This window comes from Calypte anna, chromosome 3, assembly GCF_003957555.1.
Source record: "Calypte anna isolate BGI_N300 chromosome 3, bCalAnn1_v1.p, whole genome shotgun sequence".
NCBI classification, from domain to species: Eukaryota; Metazoa; Chordata; class Aves; order Apodiformes; family Trochilidae; genus Calypte; species Calypte anna.
In genome coordinates, this window is record NC_044246.1 from 112,643,267 (window position 1) to 112,655,927 (window position 12,661).

Below are 12,661 nucleotides of genomic sequence, written 5' to 3' on the forward strand. Positions count from 1 at the left end.
GTCCCATCCTTATCCTGGTGAGGAGCTGTCTTGGTGTGGTTTTTTGCTGGAGGATTTGTCTTTTATCTCACTTGAGGTCAGTGGAACATTGTGATGAACTTCTCCCAGAAGAAGAAAGGAAACCAAACTCATGAATGGACCAGAATATGACTTGAAACTCTTCATTAAGTTGACCAGTAACAGTCCTACAAACCCATAGTATCTGGTAGGAAGCTGGAACAAAATGCTTTTCAGAGCTCTAAAACCACCCATAGCAGCTCATGGCTTGGGGAATAGAGATGCTTTTAGTCATCCCTTATCTTGAATCTTGTTGGCTTTTGTATAGATTGAGCAGGACTCATTCCTCTGGAATCCTGTAAGGCTTTGTAGCATGCTGGGATGGTAGGGATGGGAGAGGGAAGCAAGGGATGGATCTGTACAGTAGGTGCTGAGACTTCAGGCTGATGGACACACCATCCACTTCTCCAGGCATCATGGTGCAGTCATAAATAGCTTGATATAAGGAGGACCTGGAGCTGTTGGAGCAAGTCTAGAGTCCCAAAAGGTGATCAGAGGGGTTAAGCAGCTCTGCTCTGGAGCCAGGATGAGAGTTGGGGTTGTTCAGCCTGGAGAAGACTCCAGAGAGCCCCTTCCAGTGCCTGAAGGGGCTCCAGGAAAGCTGGGGGAGGGACTTTGGACAAGGGCCTGGAGTGATGGAACAGAAAGGAAGGAACAGTTTTAAGATGAAAGAAGGCAGATTGAGATGAGATCTTAGGAAGAAATTCTTAGTGTGAGGGTGCTGAGCCTCTGGCCCAGGTTTCCTAGAGAAGCTGTGGCTGCCCCATCCCTGGCAGTGTTTCAGCCCAGGTTGGATGGGGCTTGGAGCAACCTGGGCTGGGGGAGGTGTCCATGCATTGAGGTCCCTTCCAACATGAACTGTTCTTTCATTTTTTATGACAAGTTTAAGATCAAGAGAAGAAAATTCCTGTTGATGTGATGCTGGTCTGGACTAAACAAGGCAGCAGGAGCAGAAGGACATGAAAACTGTGTTCAGTTCTGGGCCCCTCAGTTCAAGAAGGATATTGAGGTCCTCGAACAGGTCCAAAGGAGGGCAACCAAGCTGGTGAAGGGACTCGAACACAGATCCTATGAGGAGAGGCTGAGGGAGCTGGGGGTGTTCAGCCTGAAGAAGAGGAGGCTCAGGGGAGACCTCATCACTCTCTACAACTCCCTGAAAGGAGGTTGGAGCCAGGGGGGGGTTGGGCTCTTTTCCCAGGCAACTCTCAGTAAGACAAGAGGGCAGGGTCTTAAATTGTGGTGGGGTAAGTTCAGATTGGATATTAGAAAGAATTTTTTCATGGAAAGGGTGATCAGACATTGGAACGGGCTGCCTGGGGAGGTGGTGGACTCTTCGTCCCTGGAGACATTTAAAAAGCGACTCGATGTGGCACTCAGTGCCATAGTCTAGTGACTGTGGCGGTAGTTGATCAAGGGTTGGACTCGATGATCTCTGAGGTCCCTTCCAACCCAGCCTATTCTATGATTCTATGATTCTATGAAAGTGGTGAAGAACCTAAAAAAGTTGGCTTTCTGCCAGCCTGAGGTTTCTCTGTGTTGCCATTCCCAGTACTTCAGGTTGGGGTACCAGATGTGACCTTGCTGAGGAGCAGAGGCCTGAGCCCCTCTGAACCCCAACCTGATGCCCTGGACTGGCAGAGGGAATGGGCTCCACCCCCTTTTTTTTTTTTTTAATTTATTAAGAAATACATCCCCACACAAATCACTGCAACCCTCTGCAGGATTTAACAGGACTCGGTGAGACATTCACTTAAATCAACTTAGTTTAGTTAAATAAACTTCATTTACAGCTTGATTTTCATAGACAGTGAAGAACAGCAACAAAAAGTGCCTCAGCATGAATAAGCAAATGTCAGCAACGTGGTTTACACAATGAGATGCTTTTATTAGGACAGCAAATGTCTTTTTTGGGGAACAAGAAGTCCTCCTCAGATCTTTATGTGCTTCTAATGGTCTTCACCCCTATGGAAAGCAACCCCAGGCTTGCACCCAGCCTGGAATCCATTGATGTCAAAAGATGGGAGATGTTTCAAATGCTCATAGATCTTGTTTGTGTGGTCAGGGAGGTGTCAGTTTTAGGAACTGGGTGTCCTGTAAACAAGAATCAGTTGCTTAGTTAGCTCACTTATCTCCATCCAAGAAAATTATACCCTTCCATCCCAGTCTACTAGAGATATAAGGTAAAAAAATAGAATTAAAGGCTACCAAAGATCCTTAGACTCTGGACCCCTGACCTGTGTTTCCAGCCATAAGCCAACCCAAATAAAATGGATGATGTGGATGTCACCACTCAGCACACACTGGCAGCTGCTGATGGGCCAGAATGTCTGCCAGGGTATAGTTTAAGAATAAAACTGAATTAAGAATAAGGATCTACACTGGAGAAAGTGGCTGCTGTTCTCTTTTTCACACATGTCCTTCATGCCTTGTCTGACAAGACTTCTCACTTTTTTTTTGCAGCCTTCAGCATGGTGTTTCACACAAACCCAATTACATTAAATATAACTGCAAATAACAATTAAAAACAATAATATAAATAAGATATATGGAATCCAAAAAGGGGTCTATCTGTTACAGCTCTTGTGATATGAAATGCCACCAGCTGCAGAGCTGGACCATGAGATATGGCAGCATCACTCCCCATGGGACATCTCCTGTAGGTGCTGATACCTTCCCACTGGTGCTGATGCCTTCCCACTGGTGCTGATGGTATCAGTAATATCATAGAATCATAGAATGGTTTTAGGTTGGAAGGGACCTTAAAGCTCATCCAGTTCCAACTCTCCTGCATGAGCAGGGTCACCTTCCACTAGACCAAGTTTGCTCCAACTTGCCCCATCCAACCTGGTCTTGAATACCTGGTATTCTATTAACAATATTGGCCATGCAGACTCCAGCTCCTTCCCTGTTCATCATCACCCTCTCCCTCTGTTTTTTCAGAGAAAACAGATTGGTATTTTTGTCACCAGGAGTCTCTGCCTTTTTGCTACCAGCCACGAAATCAAATAATTCAAAGTTTGGATTTTTTTTTTTATTTTATTTTTTTTTTTTTTTAGAGAGTGCAGTGGGCTGGAGATCCTAGAAGAGGAAAAAAAGCCCAGGAAGTCCACTTGCTGTTGGTGCAGCAGCATTTTTTTGGGTGAATTCATCTTACCATTTGCAGCATTTCAGCTTCCCAGCCCGGCAGGTCCCGATGTCAACCAGAGGAGCAGAGCAGGGAACAAAGGAGCAGGAGCCCCTGTTCTGCCTGCAAGTTAAGGTGTCAGCAGCTTCCTGGCTGTATGCTGATTAAGAAAAAAAAAAAGAAAAAAAGGAAAATTCATGTTTATTTGTCAATATCTAGTATCTACAGAGCTGCAGGATGGGGTCTGTCTGGTGGGGTATGGGGTTTGCTGTCACGGTGCCTGGTTTGGGATTGGGGTAACCTAAGCAAACCTTCTTAAGGTCTTTAACCTTAAGAATCTTTAAGGTCTTCTTAACCTTCTTAAGGTTTTTACAAACTTTAAGCTTGGAGAGGCTGATCAATAGTGAGTTGTTGATAAGTGCCTCCTTCCTTAGCATTTCTCCTGCAGACATGGGTGTAGAGAAACAAGACAGCCAGGTGCCTCGAGTTGCCAAAGAGTGGGTGTGAGTCCACCTATGCCTGGTTAGGACAGGCCTCTATTGGGCATGAGCAAGACCAGGGGGCCAATAAAGGTGGGACACACACCCACAGAGTGAATCTCACTCTTGTGCAAGGCAATGGAGAGGTCAGCAGCTTGTTGAGCCTCAGGAGCAAGAAAGGCTCTTCCTGCAACACATGGGCTTGGCTTTCCAGTGACCAGAATGACCAGGTTAGGAGAAAAAGCCCTAAGAAACACAGAAAAGCCATGGAATTATAGAATGGTTTGGATTGGAAGGAACCTTAATGATCACCCAGCTCCAATCCCCCTCCATGGGCATTGCCACCTCCCACCAGCCCAGGTTGCTCCAAGCCCCACCCAACCTGGCCTTAAAATCTCCAGGGATGGGGCATCAACAACCTCCCTTGGCAACCTATTCCAGAGTCTTACCACCCTCACCATGAATAATTTCTTCCTGATATTTAGGAATATCTCAAGATTTGGATGTCTCTCTCACTCGTGTAGAGCTGCACTTTTTTTCAGACTTTTTAATTTTTGTCCACTTAACCATTAGATATTTACTCACCTCTAGTGAAGTCTTATTCATTGGTGATTTAGTCATCTTTGAGGACTATTTTTCTTTACAAAGAAAAACGGGCATTTTTCTTTATCAAGGAAAATGTTACAATTTTTTCTATGTTTTTCTACACACATAAATGCTACATTATTTTCATCAAAGACAAATGTTACATTCTTCTTTCCCTAGGGACATGATAGTCTAAAATGTTTATTTTAAATTATACTTAGTTTATTTGGTACAGTTTAAAATTTATATCTTAAAAATTAACCTCAGGGAAAAAAAAAAGTGATTACTGTAATAAATTTTCCTAAATGAGCTTCTTCAAAATTTCAGTTCAAGTTTCAACAACTGTATTTATGACTCGTGGCCATCATCTCCTGTTTTGATTTTCCCTGCAGGAAGCAGAAAGCTGACAGGAAGCCCTTGTGCTGTGTCACCATGTGAATTATTGTATTTTCCTGTGCTGATATGTTAAAAACTCAAGGGTGAAATGTTCAGATGATGGTGAGGGTGATGAAGCATGAGATGACCCAACATCACAGGGGGATATGGCTGGGCTTGCCCCAGCTGAAATGCCAGCTCTTAGTTTGCGTTCACAGTAATTCCTGGTTAAATATTACTTATTCTCCCTGGGAATTGTGTTATTTTTGTATGATTTAAATCTTTTCTATTACCTGGAGCCTTGTACAGCTGTGCACATAAAAGGCAGAAGAAGCCCTTGCCAGCTGCCCCAACTCTTCAAGAAGAGCTGGAGAGAGACTTTGGACCAGGGCATTGAGTGATGGGATGAGTGGGAAAGGCTTTAAACTGGAAGAGAGGAGACTGAGATGAAATCTGGGGAAGAAATTCGATAATTTGAGGGTGGTGAGACCTTGACAGGTTTCCAGAGAAGCTGTGGTTGCCCCATCCTTGGAAGTGTCTCAGAGCAGGTTGGATGGGGCTTGGAGCAACCTGGCTAATGGAAAGTATTCCTGCCCATGACAGGGGTTGGAACTAGATGGTCTTTATGGACCTTTCCAACCCAAACCATTCTAGAATTCTCTTCTCTGAACCTCTTTCTAAGCACAAACCTGGTTATCTCACCCAGTGGTTGCTGTGTCCAGCTGAATCCACAGCTACCAGGACATTCCAACCTTGGGGCTCTCAGCTCTTTTCTCTTGACCACATCTTATTCAAGTATTCTGTGTTGCTGCTTTCCCTCAGCTGCTTTTAAAGACATCATTAGACCTCGGTTTGCCTTGTCTCCAAAATTAAAAAGCCCTTCAGTGTTAAGTGTCCTTTCTGTATGGGCCTCTTTATGATAGAAGATAACTTGTTGCCCTTTCCCAGAGACTCTACTGGGATTGCACCATCCCTACAACCAACTCAGGGGTCACTTTGAAATTAGGGATTTTGTTTAGAACACATAAAATAAGAAAATCCCATGAAAGCCATCCAGAAGCACACAGTGCAGGCTTTGTTTGAAGCTCCTACAGGTGCCCATTTTTGTCCTAAGTGGTTCTACATTTCCTCATTGGGTAGACAGACATTTGCTGGTCTAGGAAAGTAGGTACAAAATTGAGTCTACAGCAAACAGAAGCAGGGATGGAAATAGCTTAAATTTCTCTGAAATCCCTGAGCAGCCTGGAAGGATGCCTGGGCTCCATACCCTCTAAATGAACACTGACAGTACAAAGTCCAGGCAAAGAAAAAATCAGGAGGTCTACTGACCTAGAATACACAATTAGGAGGTGTGGATGTAAATGAGAGAAGAGAAAGCTCTGACACAGCAGGGTTGTGTCTTAAACATCAGCCTAATAATTGCCTGAACACACAGGAGCATCTTTTTCATTCCATCATGCAACTGGAACACAAGATACTAGAGACCCTCAGGAGACCCATGAAGGATCTCAGCTCAATAGCTTGGGAAGGAGACTTTGGAGATTAAAATCTTGGAGTCCAAGATAATATAAAACCTCAGCACTGAGCTCTAGGGACTGCTCTGCACATGCACCCTCTCAGCCTCCATCTCATCTCTCTTCAGCCTTACCTGGAGAAGCAGCCTGGAAGAGGAAGATGAGAACAGTGACGAGGAAGAAAAGGATTCTCATGCTTGCCCAGCTGGTAGTGGGATGCTCTGTGCAGGTATTCCAAGGTGTACAAGAAGGTGATGTTCGAGGCAGAAGATGAGTTGTCCTCCCACTTATAAAGGCTCTGGGATGAAGCAGGGCAGCAAGCAGGGGGATGGAGGAGTGGTTGTCTTGAGGAACAGTGAGTTCATTGGCCTGTCACCATAGCCATGGGTGATGTATGAAGATGTTGCAACCTAACTCAGTGTAAGATGCTTGACCTGAGCAGCCACATTATCTCTCTGCCAGCTGGGGGCTGCACCCTGGGAGGCCACAGGATTGGTGGAGGAGGGAGGTGGGTTCCTCTGATGTGTCAACCGTGCAGAGCTGATGATGCCCCATGGCTCTTGGCCAGGGGTCTTGTGACAGATTGTCCTCCCCCCCCAGCCCCCAGGCATGGTGAGCACAGGAAAAGCTGGGCAGGTGGCCTGCAAAGCTGCAAGGAGGCAACAAAACCTCTCTAAATGCAGGAAAGGATCAGAGCTTCAGTCCCCAGTTGTAGGGCTGCAGCTGAAGGAAGCTGGGTTGGAGTGAAAGGGTTGTGAGCATTCTTCCTCCTGGCTATGAAATCTGCAGATGTGGAAGTAACTCCATCCTCCCAGATATTCTTAAAGTGATGCTCAGTCAGTTAGGTTTAGTTCTGAACTAGTTCTACCTCTCTCCATTTCATATCTGTGACTTTCACCAAGAATTTATACCAAAAAATGAAGAAATGATTAGACAGCAAGGACTGGGCACCATGGGGTCACTCTGCCGTAGGACACTACATCCCATTTCCCCCTCAGCTGAGCTCTGTCTTGATGCTGAGGTTGTGTTGCTCACCCCTGCTATGTGAATCCCCATTCCTCCTCTGATGTAGGAAGAACCTTCAAGGTTCAAAAGAACCTTTCAACCTCTCAACTTTGTGGAGAGCCTAAACCTACTCATTCTCTGCCCCAAATAACTTTGACTGAATAACATTTTTCCTTGCTGCTATTCACCTTCCTGACATTGCTACAAAGAACCTCACATCTCACTCTCTCTGACTTTCTAGACAAAACATAACCAACTCTACTTGGTGGCTGAAAAGTTGAACATGAGCAATGTACATTTGCAGTCCCCAAAGCCACCTGTGTCCTGGGTGGCATCACCAGCACGACCAGCAGGCCAAGGGAGGGGACTGTCCCCTTTATTCTGCTCACATGAGACCTACTCTGCAGTGCTGGGTCCTTGCATAATTCTCCTCCTGTCTGTTCCACTGGTGTTTGTTTTGGGGAGTGAGGCTCCTGAGCAAACACAGCTGGGGTTGACCCACAGCACATGTCACATGTTGTTCCATGCTCTTTGGAATCAAACAAAATCAGTTAGAAGGAAGGAAGGGGGAACAGCTCCATCCTCCTCACCTCCCTCCCCCAGCTCCATCTGGAGCATGCAGCAAAACATGTCCCAGGTCCAGGTTTTCTTCATGGGATAACATGGGATGACAACAGTCCCCTTGAAGGCTGCTTGGGGAAAAGGATCCTGGGGAGGTTCCCCACTCCTTCCTTCTCCTTGAGCACCAGAATTTTAGACTTGGTTGGAAAAGACCTTTCAGGTCATCAGGTCCAACCATTAACTCTGCATTGTCAAGTCCAACCCAAACCCATGTCCTTCAGCACCACATCTACGTGGCCTTTAAATCCCTTCATAGATGGTAACTCCTCAGTGCCCTGGGCAGCCTGAGTCAGGACCTGACAACCTTTCCCATCAAGAAACTGTCCCTATCCCCAGTCTAAACCTCCATTCCTCTAAAAACTGAGGCCATTTCTTCTTGTTCTATCAGAGGCTGACAGCCAAAGCAGGAGAGCTGATACTGATGGGGAGCTGTTGATCTTGAGATGTCTCACAGTCATTATTTCACCTGGTAGTAAAGAAAAGGGTTGGGGGATTTTGAATGGGACTTGTCCTCATGAAGAAAAGACAAGTTGTCACCCAGAAAGAATAAATTGATCTCTTTGGTTCACTGTTCCTTTATGGGGCTTGTTAGTTTGCTTTTTGCTTTTTCTGCTTGGATTATTGCCTCGTGTAGTCTGTTTTCTGCAAATCAATTTATCCCTGGAGGACACTGAGTGGCCATCAGTACAACTGATGAGTAACTAATCTGCTAGAACAGAAGGGGAGAATTAACTTAATGAAAACCTCTGATGATCTAGGAGTAAAAAAAAAAACTGCAGCAAGCAGTGGTGTGGAGTTCCCCTGTTGCAAAGGGCAAGGAAAAAGTGACTGAGAAACAGATATTTGCAGACACGTGAAGATCACAGTGGGGGGAAGGTACAAAATGTTTGTTCCCCTTGATGGAGCACCGGAGAGAGGCTGCTCATGCATGAAAAGAGCTTTCAGTGGGGGAATTCCAGTCCCAGTGACAGAAGTGGCTGTCCAAGATAAACCATGGGAACATCTCTGATCTGGCTCAACGCCACCTGTGAGGGGAAGAAGTCACCCATTAGCAAATTTTTGGAAAGTCCATAACCCAATCACTGTTCTTCAGGTGATCAAGGCAGAAGTTTTCTGAGGTCCTGCCTTAGCTTTGGAAGGTCTACATCAATCATAAGATCCTTTTTCTCTCATAACTTGGGCTGCACTATACAAGAGTTTGGTTTCAGCTGTTGGATGACTGCTGGGGTGAACCAAAAGACTTTGATGGAAATGAAGTGCAACATCCAGGTCTGGAGTCCCCAACATCAGAAGGACACAGATCTCCTGGAATGTGTCAAGAGCAGAGCCACTCAAATGCTCAGAGGGCTGAGCACCTCCCTGGGAAACCAGGCTGAGGGATTGGGGTTGTTCAGCTGGAGAAGAGGAGGCTCCCAGGTGAGCTCAGAGCAACCTTCCAATATCTGAAGGGGCTCCAAGAAAGCTGGGGGACGGCTTTGGACACGGGGGGGGTAGGGAGAGGACAAGGGGAAATGGGTTAAAATTTGAAGAGGGGAAATCCAGGTTGGATATTAGGAAAAAATTCCATAATTTGAGGATGGTGAGATCCTGGAATAGGTTTCCCAGAGAAGCTGTGGCTGCCCCATCCCTGGCAGTGTCTCAGCCCAGGTTGGATGGGGCTTGGAGCAACCTGGGCTGTGGGAGGTGTCCCTAACCATGCAGTTTGGTTCTTTAAGGTCCATCCCATCCAAACCCATTCTATGCTTCCATGATTCCATGAATGTTTAAAGAAAGAAATGGAGATAACCTTGTTTGAACCAACACCTCTATGACTTGTACTCTACAGATGTGTTTTGTGAGGACAGAAGGGAAATTTGAGGCTCAGTTTGTCCTGAACTCATCCAGACTTAATAGCAGAGGTTATTTTTAGGAGAAACTTTATGGATGGAGAACAAGTCATCCATGTCTGTAGTGGGTATCCCATCAAGCAGATTATTTGAGGTGGCTTCAAACATGGGTCACTGCTAAATCCTCAGGCTTTTTCTCTCTAAGCAGTGACTAAAATAAGTGAAATATGATGAATCTAAGAATATGTTGCCCTTGGTGTCATTCAGTACTTCCAGACTATGGTTCTGGTGTAAATATTGATTCAGAAGAAAGTCATCTAGACAGATCCAAAGCTGTAGAAGCCAAGACTTTTATTTTCTTGCACAAATGCAGCTTACAGAAATCTTGTGCCAAGGTTTAACTGGGATGGCAATTAAAGGCCTTAGAGATGCTCTCTGGGAACCCCTCTCCCTTCCCAGAAAGGGAAAGGAAAGAGAAGGGGGGAGAGAGACTTATGGGTGGGAAACTAAACTGAGCAGCTTTAATGAAACAGTAAGGGTGGAGATGAAAATAATGAAAAATATACAAATATACACAAATATATGCAAAGTAAATATCTCTCCCCACCAGTAAAAATCAGATGACCAGCAAGGCTGCAGGACTGGCCCTGGGACAGCCCCACACTGGGCTCCTGGCCCCAGCAGCAGGTGGGAACTGTATTCAGGAGCCCACGGGTTCAGGAGCACATGGATTGGGATCAAAGGCAGAGGAAGGGATGGAGTCCTTCCAGGACACACCAGCCATGGATGAAGAGAGCTTGACCCTCATGATCCCACAGCTTTACACCAAGCCTGATGTGTATGGGATGCAACGCTGATTGGGGCAGTTTGGGTCACCTGCCCAGAATGCTCTGCCCTGCAGGAGGGGCTCAGCTGGGAGTCCTTTCCCTCCCTTTTGTTCCTGGCCCACAAGAAGCTGATCAGAACCGAGCAGTGACCTTGGTTCCCATACGTAGATGTGTAACCAGGAGCCTTCCTGCCCCCCATTCTCCAGCAGTAACTCCAAAGCCCTGATCAGCCCCCCAAGCAGCCACTGACAAACACACTGCTCAGCTCAGCCACTGCAGCTGCTCAGCAGAGACTTTAATGAGGAGCAAAATCACTGAAAATCAAATTGGTTCTGCCCTGCTTCAGTCCAGGACGCTTTGTTCTTTCTAAGAAAACAGGGGATGTTTGGACATGTGCTCCTCAGACTAACAGGATGAGTAGTTTTGAGATTTAATGGGAAAGGTAAGACAAGACAAAGGAAATAAAAGTTGTGCAACCTTTGCATTAATTTGACCTTTTTGATTTCAGCATTTCCTTTGTGGTTTTGATTTGGGTTCTTTTTAGACTCATGACATACATAAAAAAAGAAGAAAAAAAAGGAAGGAAGGAAGGAAGGAAGGAAGGAAGGAAGGAAGGAAGGAAGGAAGGAAGGAAGGAAGGAAGGAAGGAAGGAAGGAAGGAAGGAAGGAAGGAAGGAAGGAAGGAAGGAAGGAAGGAAGGAAGGAAGGAAGGAAGGAAGGAAGGAAGGAAGGAAGGAAGGAAGGAAGGAAGGAAGGAAGGAAGGAAGGAAGGAAGGAAGGAAGGAAGGAAGGAAGGAAGGAAGGAAGATGAAAAAAAAGAGAAAAAAGAGACAAAGGCCACAGTTGTGGTGAAGGAGCACCCTTTTCTTTGACTTTATACAGCTACAAATTCAAAGACATGAGGATCAATTAAGGTGCTAGAAACAGGTTTTGTTCCATGGGGAAACTCCTGTTTTCATTTTAATGCACCTGGATGAGCTCAGGGCTGTGTGTCCTGACATCTTTTCAAGTCAGATGAAGGAAACTGAGTAGGAAACTGTTTCTGAGTAGATGGTCCAGGCCATTTATGGAAAAAAAAATATAAAAAATTATATATATTTAATAAAGTCTGCATTCCTGGTAGTGTTTACTGGTTGCCATTTTATAATTTTTTTCCCTTGCAATCAAGAGCTGCTTGAAAAAAATCACACTTTGTCTTAATCCTAAATGCTATATTACACCATCAAAACTGATTGCTACTGCAGCTTTTCCTTCTTCTGTATTATTTCATAGAATCATAGAATCATAGAATTGGCTGGGTTGGAAGGGACCTCAGAGATCATCGAGTCCAACCCTTGAACCACCGTTGCGGTTGCTAGACCATGGCACTGAGTGCCACATCCAGTCTCTTTTTAAATATCTCCAGACACGGAGAATCCACTACTTCCCTGGGCAGCCCATTCCAATGCTTGATCACTCTCTCCGTAAAGAAATTCTTTCTAATATCCAACCTAAACCTCCCCTGGCACAACTTAAGACCCTGCCCTCTTGTCTTGTTGAAAGTTGTCTGGCAAAAGAGACCAACGTCCACCCGGTTACAATCCCCTTTCAGGGAGTTGTAGACAGCAATGAGGTCTCCCCTGAGCCTCCTCTTCTCCAGGCTGAACAGCCCCAGCTCCCTCAGCCTCTCCTCATAGGGTCTGTGCTCGAGTCCCTTCACCAGCCTGGTTGCCCTCCTTTGGACCTACTCCAGGACCTCGATATCCTTCCTGAGCTGAGGGGCCCAGAACTGGACACAGGACTCGAGGTGTAGCCTCACCAGGGCTGAGTATAGGGGCAGAATCACTTGGGAATATGTGAGAGAGAAGACTGCACAATCCAATGAGCCTTGGGTCAAAACCATGGAGAAAATTATTAATAACACCAAAAGATCAGAGTTACTGCTTCAAGAAGACATTTATTTTTTTTGTGTGAATAAACTAGTAACATACATATTGCTTCCCATCCTTCAAGAGCTGCATAAACCTGATGTGCCTGAGCATCCAAACTTCCCTGTGAGGTAGGCTGGAAGAGGTGGCCAAGGTGCCAAAGTGGGTTGTGTATTAGAAGCAAAAAAGGGAGTGACTTCAGCAAGGGAAAACCTGGATCTCCAGAGGTGCTGTGCCAGCACGATGTGCCCTCTGGAAGCTTCTTGTAATGCTCATTTGAAGGAGGGTTTAGATAGAAGAGGAATCCATCCAAATCACCTCCTCCAGGCAGCGGAAATGTT

At 45.6% G+C, this 12,661-nt stretch overlaps 1 protein-coding gene and 1 long non-coding RNA gene across 3 annotated transcripts in view; one reads left to right on the forward strand and one right to left on the reverse strand.

Moving 5' to 3' along the window:
- The window catches only part of XKR6 (XK related 6), a 288,902-nt gene that overhangs the window by 155,014 nt on the left and 121,227 nt on the right, over positions 1 to 12,661 (forward strand). The gene's annotated exons all lie outside the window — the stretch shown is intronic.
- On the reverse strand, positions 1,918 to 6,465 carry LOC115598034. The gene is made up of 3 exons (XR_003987339.1): positions 6,269 to 6,465; positions 3,212 to 3,341; positions 1,918 to 2,148 (listed from the first exon to the last, which is right to left on the reverse strand). It is a non-coding gene; the product is annotated as an uncharacterized LOC115598034 (long non-coding RNA).